Here is a 17,813-nt window from a genome sequence, read left to right as displayed (position 1 = left end):
TAACAAATGTTATGAAGATGAATAAGAATCTGTTTTGCTCTTCAGGAGATAAAAAATCCAATGAGGAAGATACATACACAACATTCCTCTTGCTATGAAAGAGACTGTCAACTTTTATAAATGACAATGCTACGTGTTTTAAGGGCGGGAGACAGGTGGTTACTACTTGGCACCCGATAAAGATGAACTGGGACTTTAAGCAAACTGAATCAGCTGGTAATGTCTATGGGAGAAGCTTGGGCTCCTGGAAGTTCTCAAGCTCTGCATAATCACAAAAACCCTACAGGAAGAACTCTTTATAGTAAAGCTCTAAGGTTCTAGCTTCCCCTTGCATTAAGTTCCTTTCCCATTGTATAAATACCCCTCCATCTTGGCTGGAGTGTGCAGGTAGCTTGCCAGGTCTGAATGCTCTGGGTTCTTTTTCTCAAATAAATCCTTTTGGTGACGAAACACTTAGTCGATATTATATTTTAGTCACCACACTGCGTTGTGGATTGTTAGACATTTAATATTAGCTTTTTATGTGAAAATACACAGGAATGTAACGAGCTTTTAAATTCTAAATTTAGTAAGCGAGTCTCATCAAGAAAAAAAATACATGGTCATCTCTAAACTTTATATGATATAAAGAATCTTGGCATTACTTTTTTCTTTTTTTTTGTTATAAAACATTTTCATTTTTAAAATCAGAAAAGGCAGCACTTCTCTCGTTTCCTGCCTCTGAAGGGGACAAAAAATTTTGAAAAAGACCCCACTCACGCGCCCAGCCCGCGTCCTTCGGAGAGCTAATAACCAAGGCGAACCTGAGGCAGCGGAGAGAAGTACTCGGCTGCTGCTCGGCTCCCAGACAGTGGCAGTGCCCACAGGGCGCGTTCGCCTTGGCCTGGAGCCGCGCGCCCCCTGTCTTGCGAGCGCCGAGGCCTGCGTAGCCGCGAAGCGATGGGTGAGGCCTAGGGGGCGGCCCCAGGGGCGTGGCGCGCGGGCGGTCGGGCGGGGGCCCTAAGCCAGGAGGTGACCAACGCATCGCGGCACGGGCGAGTGCTGTGTTGGTGAGAGTCTGCTCCGCATGACTTCTCTAGGGAGCTGCGAGGTTATCGCACCCTCCTGCGCCCCCGGGGCCAGGCGCTCGCTTCAGGTAACCAACTCCCCACTGGCTTCCCTGCACGGCCGCCCGGCGGCGGCGGGGGAGGAATGGGAAGGATGGGAAGAGGAAACCGGCTCTTCGCCAGGGCGCAGCTGCTGCGCGCGGGGTGTGCTCGGTCTGGGCAGAGAATGCCCAGCCCCGGCAGGAAGAGAGAACGCGCCGTGGGAATCCACAGTAAGCGTGTGCGCCAGGGGCCGGGGAAGGTGCGGGGCACCCTCCCTCAACCCTGCTCTTCCGTCGGATCGGTGGTGCCTGGGGCCAGGACTCTGGTGCCCAGTGTCGCCTACCTGGAAACCACTTTTTCTGGCCTCTTTCTCCTTGGTCCGCAGAGGGAGTAGGAGCTTAGAAGTCGGAGGAGTTGGCTGCGGGCGTGGATAGGCTAGCAGCGGACAGTTAGCTACTCACTATCGTATCCCGGGTGCCAGCGGCTTTAACTTTATTTAATCCTAACCATAGCCCAGCGAAGAGACACTTCCCCCATTTTAATGATAAGGAAGCCGAGGCCAGGACGATAAATAACTCACCTTGGGCGACTGGAACCGTTGGAAAAGAGATGCTAGTTAGGGGGCTCCGAAGCCCTTAGGCTTCTCTCTTTCTTCCTGCTCCCTTCTCCACACGCAAGGCTAGGAAACTCGCGCTACTGGGTCTGCTATGAAAACGGGTGATTCTTTATTTTGTTTTGTTAGCACCCAAAGCACCAAAATTCTGATTCAGAGTCTTCCAATTTTTGGTTATTAGCTCACAGCGTTTTCTCTCAGATGAAGAGCAAAACACAGGCATCCTTGCCTGCCACACACTTCTCATCTTGTTCGGTGGACAAAGTTGCCTGCAAATCCAGGCTCGACATTATGGGCTGCTCAGGGAGAGGTAAGTTTCGTAGTCACCTGGCATCCTGCGTACTCTTTGTTATTTCTAGAGGTAAGAGAGTTCATTTTTACAAGTAGTAAGACAAGAGGTGTACTGGGATATACAGTATTGAGAGAAAGTGATGGTGTCTGGAGATGAGAATACAGGCCACAGCTTTTTGTGGCCTGAATTTGGTGAGTGGTAGGTGAGGGACTTGGTCAAAGACTTGTCCCTTCCTCTGGGCATTCTGCCTCTCTTTCAGAGCTGTTCTGAATGACAGATTTGTTTTATAGAGGGGAGAAGCAGAGGTAGATGGTTTTTACAGATCAGTGTAGTTTACCTACTAGGAGCCCAGGCAGTTCCAGAGGATTTAGTAACATTTCAGTTCTGGCAAGAAGGAATAACTGTGGATATTTGCTATTGCTTAATGGATTTGGTGCAGGCTTTCAGGGTGGTAGCTTTGGGAAACTTTGAGGTCTAAGAAATGGCTAACACCTCTTTTAAAAAGCAATGTAAAACAAAGCAAAACAATGTAACATCCTGTGAATTGACTTTTACAAAGTTTTATTGGTAGATGAAAGAAGTTAATATTTTTAATATTTTATGATGAGGGTTTGAAGCTTACCTGTCAGCTCCTCTGCCCTTTCTTCAACCTGCTCCTGAGAAAGACCTCCTTAGCCTTGGCCCGGAATATGTGCTGGGTTATATCCTTCACTAATCATAGTTCTTTCTTGATTAGTCATAGGACTACTTTGAGTCACAAGTCACTTCTTTTCTATTTGTAATTTAATTGTTAAACATTAAGAAAAATATTTTTGCTGAGAACTATCAGTTCTACAAAATCAACTATCTGCAGGGGCTGAGCATAATGCATTGGAGAGCTGAGTGGGCCTTGGTTGGTCCTAGGTGTCCTGCAGAGAATGTGCTAAAATTTGGGTCAGAATCAGCCATTCGCTCCCCATAACCATGCAGGAATTCTGGCCCAGTTTTCCCAGAGCTCCTTTTTCTTCCCCCCCCCCCAAAATGGCCGAACATTTAAAAAATTTTTTAAGACTGTGAAATCTGATTTAATAAAAATATTATCTCATTTTTTTTAATTTTTTTAAACATAGAAATCATATTGGTTCATGTATCATCTCTTTTCAAATCTGTCCTAGAAACTCCTATCTATACCTAGTGATTACATTCTTGGGTGAATGAAAAATTCTGACCTTTTTCATGAAATGAGGCAGTAGGAAACAAATTAATACTATTAAAAATTATTCCTTCTGAGTCTCAATTTCTGTTTTCTATGAAGTATACATTATTTCTGCTGCACTGAGTAAAATAGTTCTTTGTGGGCCAACCAAGGAATTGTTTTACTATTTTTAATATTCATTCTGATGAAAACTATATTCATGGTTCTAGCTCAGGATGTCAGATGCCTAGCTCCCTGCCTTAAAAAGGGAGTTCCCAAATGACTGTCCATATAAATCCAGTGTGTTTCTCCTGGAGACTGTATTGGCTTTGACAAGGCAGGTATGGCTTAGGGTTGTCATGTTTCCTTGCTGGACATTTGTGACACTTTTGACACATGTGGCCAGATAATCTTTTGTTGTAGGGATTGTCCTGTGCAATGTAAGATGTGTAGCAGCATTCCTGGCCTCTACCTACTAGATGCCAATAGTTTCCTCCCTCCAGTTATAACAACTAAAAATGTCTCCAGACTTTGCCACATGTCCCCTGGGAGACACAGTCACCCAGCTGAGAAAAAAAAAAAAATGACCCAATATTTAAAATGCTTTAGACATTTATGAATTAAACTATAAAGTAAACACAATTAACTTTAAATTTCTAATGACTAGAGAAGCTATTTATATACTTTAACCAAACATCTGACATTTAAAAACAATTAGAATAAAGATGACTAAATCAGAACCAGTGTTCTTTGTGAACAGCTACATGTATCCTGCCAGGTTTTATCTCCAAAAAAAATTTGATGTAGTTATTAAATTTCTAAAGTTTAAAATGTTGGAAGCTAGACAAGAATTCTACAGTAGTTTTCATTTTCCTCCTTTCAGTGTATTCAAGGTGATAGAGTATCAATAGACTGTTTGTCGATTTGGGAAAATTGATGCAATCCCTAATATTAGAACCCAAAACAAAATATTTGAAGCAAAAATTTTAATAATAAGACTCAGTATAAATCATGTTCATACTAGAACTTAGTCCTAGGGAAAATTAAAAAGCTTTTTACCTAACAGCAAGAATGAAGACAATCATGTATTTCTGTGGTCTGAAAATCCCAGTTTTATGAAAGAGAGCCGTACATAATGTATGACAACACATCAGGAAAAACTACGTCCTGAAACTATACCCCTCTTTTTTAGACCTTAAGCTTGGGAGGCTGAAAACACAGCCCTGGTCATAAAAGATGCATCGTTAGCTAGAGATTGGCTATCCATTGCGTCTCTTCCAGAAATTCAACCAATTTGTGAGATTCAGGATGGGTTACATAATTTGTGGGGCCCCATGTTTAAAACTTACTAAGAATTTCAAGATGGTTACAGGTGAACATTAAGCAGAGTTCAGGGTTCTGTGTGACTGCACAGGTTATACACCCATGAGGCTGGCCCTGGTAAAACTCTTTCCATGGCTCACAAGAGGATTGTGATCACAAATGCAAGTCCAAAGAAGAAAATCTTACCACTGCCACAAAACACCTGAAGTTTCTGATTCATTAATCATACTAATATTTCCAGTCAGGAGTCCTACATGTTGTTGGTGATCAATGCACTAAATTTATGAGAAATTCCTCTAATGATTGATTTCTCTTTTGTTAAAGAGGTAACCAAATTGTGAGAGTCCTGGGTATATAAGTGACCTATTTATTTACACATTCATCAAATAGCTATTTACTGAGTACCAGCTGGATGCCACACGTGGTCAGCTCTGGGGCTACAGCTGGGGACAGGATGGAGGGACTCTTGTCTTTATGAGCCTTGCTAGAGGAGGCAGGGACAGACAAATACATAGTCACACATGCCATCTCATTATAAGTGGTACTTTAGGAAAGCATAAAATGTCCAGAAAGCATTTAACCTGGAGACTTAACCTAGTTTAGGGAAAGGGATTACTTAGAGTAGATCGCCCTAAAAAGAAATTTAAAATGAGGCCTGAAAAATGAGTAGGAAATAAATAGGTGAATTAGGGGTTGAAATTACAGGCTGGAAGGATTGAGACCAAGGCAGGAATATGGCTTGGGATGAAGCCTCTTGGGTCATTTTCAGGATTTTGGACTTTAATGGAAAGGTAGTGGGAACCTATTAAAGGGTTTAAAATAGGAAATAAAATGATTAAGTTTGGATTTTTTTTAATGATCATCTTTGCTGTGTGGTGAATGATTTGGAGGGTTGGGTCCTGTTGACATACATGGTGCCTTTATGCAACCTAGAAAAAGGCTTCCATTCTGGGTGGACCAGTTAGAAAAGATGTACTGCTCTGTGCCAACTAGACCAAGCCAAAGGCCTCAGCCCCCTGAACCAGTCACTGCACAGACATAGCCTGTGCAATCATATGCAGCCCCGTTGGGGAGGGGGATCATGGGGTGTGGGCAAATAGAACAAAGGGATGAAATATCTGACTTCCGATATTTATCGAGTATTTTCTGGTGCCAGACTTTTGAAGTCACTCAGAGATGGTAGAGTGATGCTGATCTGTCAGTGCTAGAGAGAGATTGATCGAGTTTGTAGTTAAAATCTGGAATAAGGTAGTGGTTATTTGGCTATAGTTGATGGAGATATCAAGGATGATTCAAAAGTTTCTGGCCTAAATAACTGAGTAGGATAGAATGGCGAAACCATTTATAGTGTTAGAGAACACTGGAGGAGGAGCAAGTTTGCATGAGGTAGGAGAGGGAGATAATTCCATTTGGACATGTTTGCTTGTGAGACATCCAAGCAGAATCAAGGAGTAGGCAACTGGAACTCATGGAAGAGATCTGGGGTGGACATACATGTTTGGGAGCTGTTTCATAAAAATAATCATTGTATATAAAAAGATTATCCAAATAGGGGTATCAGATAAGAAAAGAAAGGGGCTGGTCCCAGAGAGGAAGAGCATTATATTTGGAAGAGGAGACACTGGTTAAAACTACTGAGAAGCCAAATATACATGCAGGACAGGGAGGAATTGTGGGGTGTGGTTTTCTTTATTATTTTTCTTTCTTTTCTTTCTCTCCCCCCCCCCCTCGCCCCCATGAGATTGAAGAGATTTGAACTTGTTCTAATACTACTGGGAAGTTTCTGGTAGAGAGGGTGAGGCTAAAGATTTGGGAAGGCCAGGTTTCAGAAAAGGTAAAAGAGGATGGATTCTAGAACACAAGTGGGACATTAGTGTTTGATGGAAAGAAGGAGGGAAAGAATGGGTAAAGATGTCTTAGATTTGGGGACCGGAATTTTGAGGACTTCTCTTTTCTGTGAAAGAGGAAGCAAAATCATCTGCCAAGTTCGTTAGTTGCATGTGATGTCAGATATTTCATCAACCAATATTTATTGAGCATTGTTTAGTGTCAACATTGTGCTGGACACCTTGGAAAGTAGTATTAATGATGTTGATTGCCACTAGGCTTGGCCCTTGTGATATCCCAAGAAATATGTATTTGGTCTTGTCCCTGGTTCCTGGCACAGAGCTTCTAAAATCCTTGTAATTTCCTGAGTGACAATGGTGATAGGAACATCTTTTGGTATTATATAGGAGCCCCTTTCCATATCTAGTTTATACCAATGAAGTGACTTAGGTATGAAAGCCCTTAGGTAGCCTCAGGATGGGGTTGGTCACTAGGTTAGAGGGTTGGAACTTTCAGCCCTACTCACAAACCTCTGGGAAGGGGGTCGATATATAGAGATTGGGTTATAAAAACTCCTGAGCAATGGTATTTTGAGAGCTTCTAGGCTTATGAACACTTTAAGGGGGCTGAGAGAGTGCTGCGCCCGGAGAGGGCACGGAATCTCCATACCCCTTCCCCCATACCTTGCCCTATGTAGCTCTTCCATTTGACTGTTCCTAAATTGTATCCTTACTAATAAAGGGTAGTAGTAGGTAAAGTGTTTTCTGAAGTCATAGCTGTGCTAGCACATTTTCAAACCTGAAAAGGAGTCATGGGAACTCCCCAAATTTTAGTTGGCCTGGGCATCCACCCCATTTGTAGCTGGCATTTGAGGGGGATATTCTTATGTGACTGATCCCTTTATCTGTGAGTTCTGCACTGAAACTCTGGGTAGTTACTGATGGAATTGAATTTAATGGTTGAACACCCAGTTGCTCTCAGACTTGGTGGGTTTTAGGAGGAAAAAAAAAAAACATCCATATTTAGTGTCAGAAGTGTTGTAAAAGGAGCTCAGCTCTGGACACCTGAAATAGCTTCTCACTACCTTTTCCACCTTTGATCTTGTACTTGAAGACTAAAGGTAGTAATGCTCACCTGAAACCTTACTCCTCTGATGGACATCAAAACCCCCAGGGGATGAGGCTCCTGGAGGAAAAGGGCATTTTCAAACTCCCTCCTCACTGTGCAGGTACATGCCCAGGTTCTCAGTGTTGGCTATACATTAGGAACACCTGGGCAGTTTTTTAAATTTCTGCCATTCAAGTTAAGCTCCAGACCAATTCTATCACCTCTTTGGTAGGTGCTCAGATATTGATATTCTTTGAAATCTCCTTGGTAGTTACTACATACAGTTAAAGTTAAGAGCCATTTACCTGAGGGGGCAGCCCTGAGACCCTGAGACCAGTTAAAGCTATTCTGCCCTATGATGCTCTAACCTGTTACCTGGAGTTTACTGTATTTGCCAATCATGTATGAAAATGAGACTCAGTTCATTGTGATCCAAATATATTGGCATCTAAAGCAGGGGGTGAATGATAATCCTTTAGAATATTGAAGGAAAGTATAAGACCTATTTATAATTTTATAAGCACTGAAGAAAGAAATCAATAAAGGCTGTTGCCAGGGGTGCCTCCTCAGTCCTGTGTCCTGTAATGTGAGTGTGATTTCCTGAGGTAGAGAAGGAGGTGGGAATTCTTTGCCCAGGTGGGGCCCTGCTCACTTGGCTGTTAAGCATATTGTGAAGTATTGCAATTTAAAAGGGACAGGGTATCATTGGATTAATTGTATAAACACAAAGCCTTTAAATCAGAGCATCTCTCAACTGGCATACTGAAGACTTAGTCCTGGATGGGTTATAGGGATACTGAGATATTAATTGTTTTTCAGTCCTCTCCCCTCAGCCAGGCAGGCTGAAGTTCATCAGTTGCCTTTTTTTGGACATATGCCATGACATGAGACAGAACTGCTGCTTTAGATGGTAGGAGCTGTCCAGTCCTTTGTAATGATCTAGGGAGGGAGCTTGGCCATCTTTTGCACTGCCCAGAGAATCCCTGGTTCTCTTGTGGGCAGTGCTCAAGAGTAGTTGAGTTTACAGGTATGTGCATCTTCCTTTAATAAAAAGACATGGTTTCCAAATTTGTTGCCATTTTCCGATTTTTACTGTGCCTATCAGTAGTCACAGATGCTTTGGAGAGAAGGGATACTCCAAGATAAAAAGTTCTTACAATGAGAGGAAGAGTGACTTTAAAAAAAATTACGCTACGGAAAGGCATTTTGGAAATAGCTGTTTGGAAATGTTTTCACTGTAGTGTGAACTTGTTGCCAAGAAATGTGATACATTTATGATTTATCAAAAGAAACAAACAAACAAAAACAACCTTTAAAAACTTGGGAACAGAATTTTCTATTAAAATCTTTTAAGTGAGGAAGTAACAACGAGTTTTGAATTCACTTGTTAAATTTATAAAAATATGACATCTGCTGACTAATTGGCAAGGACAGGTGATTGAAACTTACTATCTGAATTTTACCAAAAAACTTTGTATAATTTGTAGATAGCTTGAAAACTAAATATCGAGATTTAGGTAGTAGAGCTAAGAGTGCTCTAAAGTTTCTCCAAAGGATCCTTGTTGCTCCAGCCAGCCATTAGAACAAAATGTTAGAATACACGGAACTTGGAAACAGATCTTCAAAGTGCTGTAGTTCAAAGTAACTAGGAGTATTTAAAAATAATGAAACATATTTAATATATTGTGTTTATACTAACAATTTGTAATGGGCAAGATGTTTTGTATCTTAAATGATTAACCTAATAGGTTTTATTTCCTCTTTACCTCATCTTTTTGTTTTGTAATGTACATAATTTTTTAGTACAGTACTATGTATAATTTTTAAAGAAATATACATATATTGAGGGTACTTACTCAAAGTTTTTACTCTTAGTATTTGTACTAGAAATTTTGCAAGCTTATTAAAAACTGAGTCAAAGTGCCCTCAATATGCATATTATATATATATGAATAAAAATTTGAGAACCTGCTTTCCTCGTAAACTTTAATTTAAAACTGCCTCTTCCTCAGATAGGCTCTTGTAGTTTATTCAGAGGAAAAGAACATTGCTACTGTAAATGATAAGTGTTCAAACTCTGAAAAGTAATGAATATCGTGTGTGTGTGTGTGTGTGTGTGTGTGTGTGTGTGTGTGTGTGGAGTGGGGGAGCATTTTCTTTTGAACTGTGTATATCAAACTTCCTTTAAACAATCCACTTAAAAACAAGGAAGTTCCAGAAATCATGTGGTTAGTCCTTTGCTCTCAGACAGGTAAATAAATGCTTTAAGTCGCTTAAACACAGGCATGCACTTTCTCAGTCTCTCTAGCTATCTTTGTGGTGGTGTTCATGAACCAGCCCAAGCCAGTATGGGTCTTTTCCATAAGCAGGTTGGTGAGGGCTACAGTACTCCGGGCTAGCAAGTATCAGGTCAGCTCTGCCTAGGGGCTCTCACTGTGTCTGCCACAAAAGGTTCATGTGAGGCACAGGCATCAGCAGGGGTTAGCCGACCACCAAGCTGGAGTCAGGATTCAGGACTGTGCCTAGGGAACCATCACAGGCTATTGGATTTGCCAGGCTTGTTTGTCCTTTTGCTATAAATGCGGGGCCTGCCTCTAGAATATTGTTAATCCATCTAGAAACAGACCATCTTGATCTCATCTTTCTTCACTCTTCTTGCATTTGCTATGCTAATCAAAATCATTAAACTCACCTAGGAAGATCCAGTTCTAACATTCCTAATTAACAAAACCTCTGGTTTGCAATGAAAATGCCTGCAGTACATGTACAGTAAGTAGTAGCTGCAACTGGAGTATGAGTCCCAGGAATTTGTTCCTGTTTGGGGCTCTTAACCTCCACAGACCCCAGGGTGTAGATGAAACCTGACACACATCTTCCTGGCTATGCTGAAGTGTTTTAAAGGTACGTTGTAGACTATCTAACAATTGCTGATTGCCTTTTAGCAGAACTTTCAAGTTTCCTGAAAATAGGAGACATGACTATAAAAATACAGGATAAAAAATAAAAATACATGTACAGATTGAAATGCATGCCTTTAAGGTAAACACGTTGTTTGGTATCTACAGACATCTCTGACCATTTTGAGGATTGTTGTCTGTGCCAAATTGGACCCATTAGGAAAGAGACCAGTGTTTGATGGTGGATGCGATTTTGCAGCATGGCAAAAGTCAGCCTTACGAGATAGGTTGGTCATGCTCAGTAATAACATTTTTTGGAAGGAGTTAAAAAATGTAAATATAAAAAACATATACTAGGTTTCATGTTTGACTCATAAAGATATTTTTTCTTCCTTTTTTTTTTTTTTTTGGTTATGAAATTTGATCTAGATTGAAAGAGGATATGAAGAAAGGTAGAAACAATGTTTGATGGACACTGACCGTAAAGGAATGTCAGATTTCTCGTAGGGGGTTCTTTGGGAAACCCTCTCCCTCCAGTCCCCTCTCCCACCAAAAAACCCGAAAACCAAAAACCAAAAACCAAAAAAAGAATTGAGTTGAGGCAATGCAGTAGAGTGTGAAAAGACATATTCCCACAGGGTGAAGTTTCAGGTTCTGGTTAGCCTCAGCCTTACGCTCATTGTTGACCCTTAAAAGTCACTTGTACCCTCTGGACCCCACCTCCTTTGTGAGTTAAAGAGGAGAGTGGGACCTAGGACTGCATGGAGTTTTTCCTTATGGTCTAGTAATATGTTCCTTTCCCTAAAATATTTTCTTGATCAAATAAGTTTGAGAAATGCTGAATACCATGTCCCTGTCTTTAAATATTCATAGCGTGCATTGCTGTCTTAAAGGCTAAAAAGTAAGAGGCCCAATGAGTACAGAATCTTGTCTTCATTTATAAAGATCATGTTTCTCAATATTGATCACAGAATTCATTCTACCCCCACGACCTGGTAACTGCCCTATAGTTGACTAGATGCTCTCCGAAGTTCCTTTCAGCTCTACAATAGATGCATTGTTCTAAAAATAGTATTAAACTGTATTGACGAAGCCTATAATTTCCCCCAGAAGGCTCAGCAAATAACCATTGTGTGAATTCCTTGGTATCAGGGAGATGCATAATTTATGATTGTGTTTTCCCCCCAGGACCTAGGATTCTGTTTCGTATAATAGATGCTTTGGTGTAGAATTAAATTGAGTGTATACAGGTATTTGTTAGTAAACTTGAAATACAGTTTCTAATTTTGGGGGTCTGAAAAAGTTACATTTGACAGGAATTAAAGATTTGAAAAAAGTCCAGGCAAGAAAAAATATAAACAGTAATAATGAATAAATTGGGCCCCTTATGTTTCAAATACAATGTAAGCATGGTTCAGGTTAGCTCACTTATTCATAAAAACTATGTATGGTTCTTAATCCCAATTACTTAAAATTATTAATTGACCAGTGAAGAAGCTGGAGCTTCGTGAGAGGTTGAGGGCTTACTGGAGTCTGGGCTGGTAGACGACGGTGCCCAGTTTTTGAGCTGGGCAATCTGGTACCAGAGCTGAAATCACTGTTACCAAACCTTCCTTCCTCTTACATTTAACGTACTCAGGAGAAAATATTGAGCCACTACTAATAAAAAAAAAAAAATACAGACCAAAACCTCGATGGCATACCATTTTACTATTATAATATTAACAAAAATAATTACACAATATATGAATATGTAGTATGTAATTAAGATAATTATTTAGTAAATGTGGAGAAAATGATACTCAAAGATTACCAGTGGAAGTATGAGTAAGAATAGTCCATTTTTAAGGCAATCAAGAGCCTAGAAATTTGTGTTTTGATCCAAGAATCTGACTCCTGGGAATTCCAGTGACATGCTTTAAAAAGCCAAAAGAAAACAAAGCTGTGAGTATATTCCAAAGTGTTCATACCTCATGTTTATAACAATATGATTTGGAAATACCCTTAGTATCCAATCACGAGGCACAAACTAATTGTGCATCTTCCCTCCCCCCCCAAAAAAAAACGAAGACTCTTTGATAGTTGTCAGATGGCAAAAGCAGAATAGAAGTCCGAATCCCAGCTGCTGTTATATCTGAGCCCAAATATAAGACAGTCGTATCCCTGGATAGGCATCGGAAGAGAACACGAAAATGATGTGTGTTCCTGGACTGGGACTGTAAATGGGTTTTTGTTTGTTTGGAAATTATCTTTAATGCTTTGCAAACACATTTAACTGGAGCTTATATTGGAGGATTGGGGCCATTTTTTCTCAATTTGCAAAGAAAAAGAATTCTTAAGGTGATAATTAAATATTATAAAAGTGTTTGAATAAATACCTGCTCCCCCCCACCCCATAGAAGGATGATCACTAAATCGTTTTGGGCGTGTGCTTCTCCACCTTTTTCAGTGCACGTTTACAGTTTATTTAGAGTCTTGTTTTGATTTATTCTGTACAAAGTGAAGTGCAGCTTAGCTCTGAATTCCACTTCATCTCAAAAACCTTTTTGTGTGTGTGTCATGACATAGAGAATTCTTTCATTCTTGGCTTTGGTCATCATTTCAAATTCAGCAAATATACCTAAATGTAATTTAGATAAAATGAAAATGATAAAGTTTACCATTCAAATGAAGCTTCCTAAGTCTAGTATTATGGAATTAGAATTTCTGGGACCTAAGAAACATTCATACCTCAGATTACAAATGGGTCTCTGAGGATTGAAGAGGCTTCTGTGAACTATCTTAGGGCTGAAGCCATCAGGAGGAGAGTTTGTCATATTTATAGCCTGAGGAAGATTTGGAAGGTTCTAAGCCTCCTTGAAAGGTTAGGAGGTAGGGCGAGGTATAATTCAAAGGTGCTAATAACTGGATCCAGTGTTGTTTTTGGCCAGAAAGTGAGACTGTTCTGTTCCCTCTGTCCCCAGGGGAGCAGTCTGCCTTGGGTTGAGCAGTTTAGCACCTCTTTCCTGCTGCTAAACTGTAGCAAATGACCATTTTCAAAGCAGCTAGAGCACCAGTTTCCTTACTACTAAGAGAATAAAAGTAGCTACTTAAACGGTTGTTGTATGAATTAAAAAAGAAAATATATGTAAAATGCTTGGCAAAGTACTTGCTAACTACTAACATTAACAATTTCCTTAATTCTGAGAATACTTCAAATATAAAAGTACCATCAATTTAATATTGGGTTTTAAAGGAAATTTAAAAAAAGAAACAGCATCATAATAATGAACACAATGTATCAGTGCATCAAATGCCTATCAGTTTTAAAAAAAGTCAATGAACGAAAAACTTACATTCTCAGATGTGGGGGAGGAAGAAACTGTCCTCTACCCTTCTAGGCTCTTTTAGGTTGGTCTAATTACATAGACATGAGACAGATTAATAAGAGAAAATGGCCACATTTAATTACATATGTACATAAAGGAAACCCACACACATGAGACAGTTAGAGACCTCATATACACAAGAGGTTCAGAGACAAAAGGAAAAAGATAATACATTGTATTCTGAGTTAAAGGTGAGGTAAGGCACCTGGAAGCTTTAGAGAGGAGGAAGGTCATTCACAGGAAGAGCAGATGTTCAGTAACTAGAAGTTTGCCCTGTGCTATAGATATAAAAAATCATCTTTGGGAATAACTTATTATGTGAAAGGCCTCTAATATAAATTCTTTAAGGGAGAGGTAAAGGTTTCTTGTGAGCCTGTGGGGTCTCGATTGCCTTCAGCTCAAAATAATTCACATGCCAAAGTGGTACATCTTAAGGAGGCCTGTTCTGAACCCCTGCACAGACTTGTGGATGTATAGCCTGACTGGTATTTTGTCTTGCAGCAGGACTTGCCTGTCGTCCCCCACTCTCCTGATGCTCAGCCCAGTTAGCGCTCAGCCTCCTCTCTCCCTGTCCATCACCCCCCTGCTGAGGAACAGCAAAGCGCTCTCTCACTGAGAAGGTGGGGATCTCCTAACTGAACCCAACTGCTCTTATGACAAGTGAGACTAAAGTATAGAAAAATTAAGAAGGTAAGGTCAGTTATGAAGACAAGATGAGAGCCACCCAGTATGAGACTGTTTGTTTAGGGTTTCTTTATAGATATCCTGTAAAACCCAGCACAGAGTGCTTTGTATTCATAATACACTGTGACACACTATAATTTAAAACATTTAAGTACTGTACTTTAGTTTTCCTTACCTGGAAAAGTCTATGAGCTAGAAGGCACATTTAACAAAAAGCATCCAAGATACTTCCCTACTTTTTATGGGAGAAAGGGAGTGGATTTAGAAATATTTGGATATATATTTTTTCGAGTTATAATATTTTTTGAGTAATATTTTTTGAGTAAGCCTGTGTTGGGCCCAGGGAGCAGAGGGGGTGGGTAAGAGGCCTAAGACTAGATCCCCATTATCAGGTACTCCACAAGCACATGCATGGGTGTGTTCGCAGAGATGGTTATGTGGAATTAAGTGCTTAAATAAGAGTTGGTGGTGATAACATGTGCTTACTGTGTACCAATCACTCTGCTAGGGGCTTTATAGATTTTTTTTAAATCACCACCAACCAAATGAGGAGGGTATTCCTAACTCCACTTTTCAAATGAGGAAACTAAGGCTCAGAGAAGTTTGGTAGCTTGCTGAAGCCACACATTAGAATGTGGCATAGTTAGGACTTTATACAGTTGACCCTGAAATAAGATGGGTTGAACTGCACGGGTCCATGTGTATAGGGGTTATTTTCTATAAATACATACAGTACGGTTAATGTATTTTCTCTTATGATTTTAATGACATTTTTTCTAAGCTTACTTTATCATAAGAATACAGTATATAATACATACGACATATAAAATATGTGTTAACCCACTGTATGTTATTATTGGTAAGGCTTCCAGTCAAATAGTAGTCTATTAGTAGTTAAGTTTGGAGGGAGTCAAAAGTTCTACATGGATTTTCAACTGTGTAGAGGTTGGCACCTAGCCCCTGTGTTGTTCAAGGGTCAGCTGTACTCGCTTCTATGACTTCATGCTTCTGGTTTGCTCAGAGGCTTCATAATGTTGAGTTTCAAGGAAAGGGTCATCCTTATGTTCAAGAAAGGGACCATGAGCCAGATTTTAACATGTGGAAGGAAGTCAGGCAAAAAGAGCACCTCTCTTTCTTGGTAATGGCTAGCCTTATATTTTGCCTTGTGAAATGAGACTATTTCCACTGATTTAGCAAGCCAAAAATCTAGACACATGGTATGGCCCAGAATTTTAGAACTTCCTTTAAAAATAAGAAGGAATCTGGTATTATGGCATTAGAATTTCTGGGACCTAGGAAGCATTTAGGAGGCTAGAATATTTAAAATTGGATTGTTCAGAAAACCTAGGGTCTGTGGGCTGTGTGACGAGCCCACGGGACAGAATCAGAGTCACTGTTAAGATGCCTTTGCTAAAGAATTGCTCTTGACTTGTGCACTTGCCAGCCCTGTAACCTCTGGGACCCAGTGTCCTCATCTTTAAAATTGAGTGGACAAAATGAACTTTAAAGTACCTTTCATATGTAAAATTTTGTTCCATAAAACTATGGTGTTCTGTTCTGTACTATAAACTACCTAGTATCATATAACAATTTTATAAAAAAGAAAGAAAAAGTTTATTACTCTTCAGTCTGAAAGTTTGAAGTGAACAATGCGTTCTTTTATACTCATTTTTGGCCTGCGATGCTCATGAGGTTGAAGATTCTATAAAACAAACAAACAAAAAACAGTTATCTGTTCTTGTGTGAGTGTACATAAATATATTTCTGTTCTAGTCTATTAAAGTAACCCTCAGCAGGTGAACTTTACTGCCTCAGGAGACAGGTTTTTCTCATTCCAAAGTTAGTTTAGCCATTACTTATACTTTAAGGAAATGGGATAACATGGGATAAAGCCACGTAGGCAATAGGAAACACACTGGTCTTTGAGAGGAAGGTGAACAGATGATCATTGTTCTTCAGCTCCACTTTTTCATGGCACTAAATTCAAAAGGTCTTTTTTTTTTTTTGGTTTCAGACAACCTGGGCTACCACCTCCCTATGTGCTAATATATTTAATGTCTGTCTTCTCTCAATTTTAAAAACTTTCTTCTAAGTAACACTGTTTGTCTAACTGAACTCACCAACTCTGAAAGTGTCTAGTGAAGTTGTAAGCCAGCTACATCTTTTTATAATAGTAACAAAGAAGTTTAAAAAAATAATAGCCCTCAAGGTTAAAACCATGTCACTGCTGGAATCAGGGGAAATTCAGTATTCACATATTTACAATGTTGCACAACCATCACCACTATCCACTTTCAGCACTTAAACAGAAACTCTGTACTCAGTAAGAAGTAACTTCTCATCCTCCTTCCTCCCCAGCCCCTGGTGACCTGTAGGATACATTTTTCTTTCTAAGAATTTGATTATTCTGGATACCTCTTATGAATGCGATCATACAGTATTTCTATTTCTGTGACAGGCTTATTCCACTTGACATAATGCCTTCAGTTCATCTGTGATGTAATATGTGTCAGAATTTCATTCCTTTTTAAGGCTAATATTCCATTGTAGGCGTATACCATACTTAATTCTGATATTCCAATACAATCATGGTCATTCTGTTGACTTTCAAAGGAGCATTAAAACTTGTATGAGTGAATTCAAATATATTTCTAGCACTAGATTTTATTTTAAAGAGAAGTTGGATGAAGAATATTGAAAAAGCACTGGTACTAACAGTAGTGGGACTAGTGGGACTTTTTTTCTGTGGAAAACACAAATCTTAAGTTTTAAGGGCACATAATCATAGAATCCTTATTGAATTGAACAGCTTTTGCCCTGCATTTCCTCATTGTCATTTTTGCCTCAGTACTGAGCTGGAGCCAGTGTCTTCAAGCCCTGCTTCTTCAGGCACGGGTTCCACTCTGATGGTCAAGGGACACAGGCAACTTGACAGAGAAAAGAGATGGCCCTAGTTGGGGGAGGCCTTCAGTGAGTTCATTCTAGTGTATCTGTCTTGCCTTGCTGATGCCTTCATCCCACTTCCCCTTTTTCTTTTTTGATTCTTTTAATATATTATCTCCAGGTTCTTGGGAAAATGGCTTACCCAGACTAGTTATAGGTTCTTCTTTCACTCTTTCAAATGATCATTAGATAATTAAAGAAGGATGCAGATGAATGAAGAACATTGGTCTTTAGGCTGAACCATTCAAAGTGGTGTGTGTGTGTGTGTGTGTGTGTGTGTGTGTGTGTGTACACACACGCGCGTAAGGGGCGGATAAGGGAAAGGTGATCTCTGCGTACTTACTATTTGACATATGTTTGCAAAGGAAATTTCTGATACAGTATCTTGGTTCTTCCCAGTTTCCTTTCTGGGAGTGATCTGAGCATTTTCATTATTACTAAGCAAAGCTCAATGATAAATAAGGAGCTATTCCAGAGGAGGACAGAGCTGGCCTTGG

General features: G+C 39.9%; 1 protein-coding gene across 8 annotated transcripts in view; it reads left to right on the top strand.

The window, feature by feature from the left end:
• Positions 1-993: 993 nt before the first annotated feature.
• GCNT1 (glucosaminyl (N-acetyl) transferase 1) overlaps positions 994-17,813 on the top strand; it is a 34,345-nt gene continuing 17,525 nt past the window's right edge. For 4 of the 8 annotated variants that reach the window (XM_016157644.2, XM_016157649.2, XM_016157650.2 and 1 more), the window contains exons 1-2: positions 994-1,135; positions 1,883-2,011. The gene's annotated coding sequence lies outside the window, so the exon portion shown is untranslated. Of the gene's footprint in view, positions 1,136-1,160; positions 1,319-1,882; positions 2,012-14,190; positions 14,380-17,813 lie in introns of those variants that run through there. The other 4 variants (XM_016157648.2, XM_016157645.2, XM_016157646.2 and 1 more) reach the window with 4 other exon arrangements.

This window comes from Rousettus aegyptiacus, unplaced genomic scaffold, assembly GCF_014176215.1.
Source record: "Rousettus aegyptiacus isolate mRouAeg1 unplaced genomic scaffold, mRouAeg1.p scaffold_m13_p_3, whole genome shotgun sequence".
NCBI lineage: Eukaryota > Metazoa > Chordata > Mammalia > Chiroptera > Pteropodidae > Rousettus > Rousettus aegyptiacus.
This window is presented reverse-complemented; position numbering and strand designations above follow the sequence as displayed.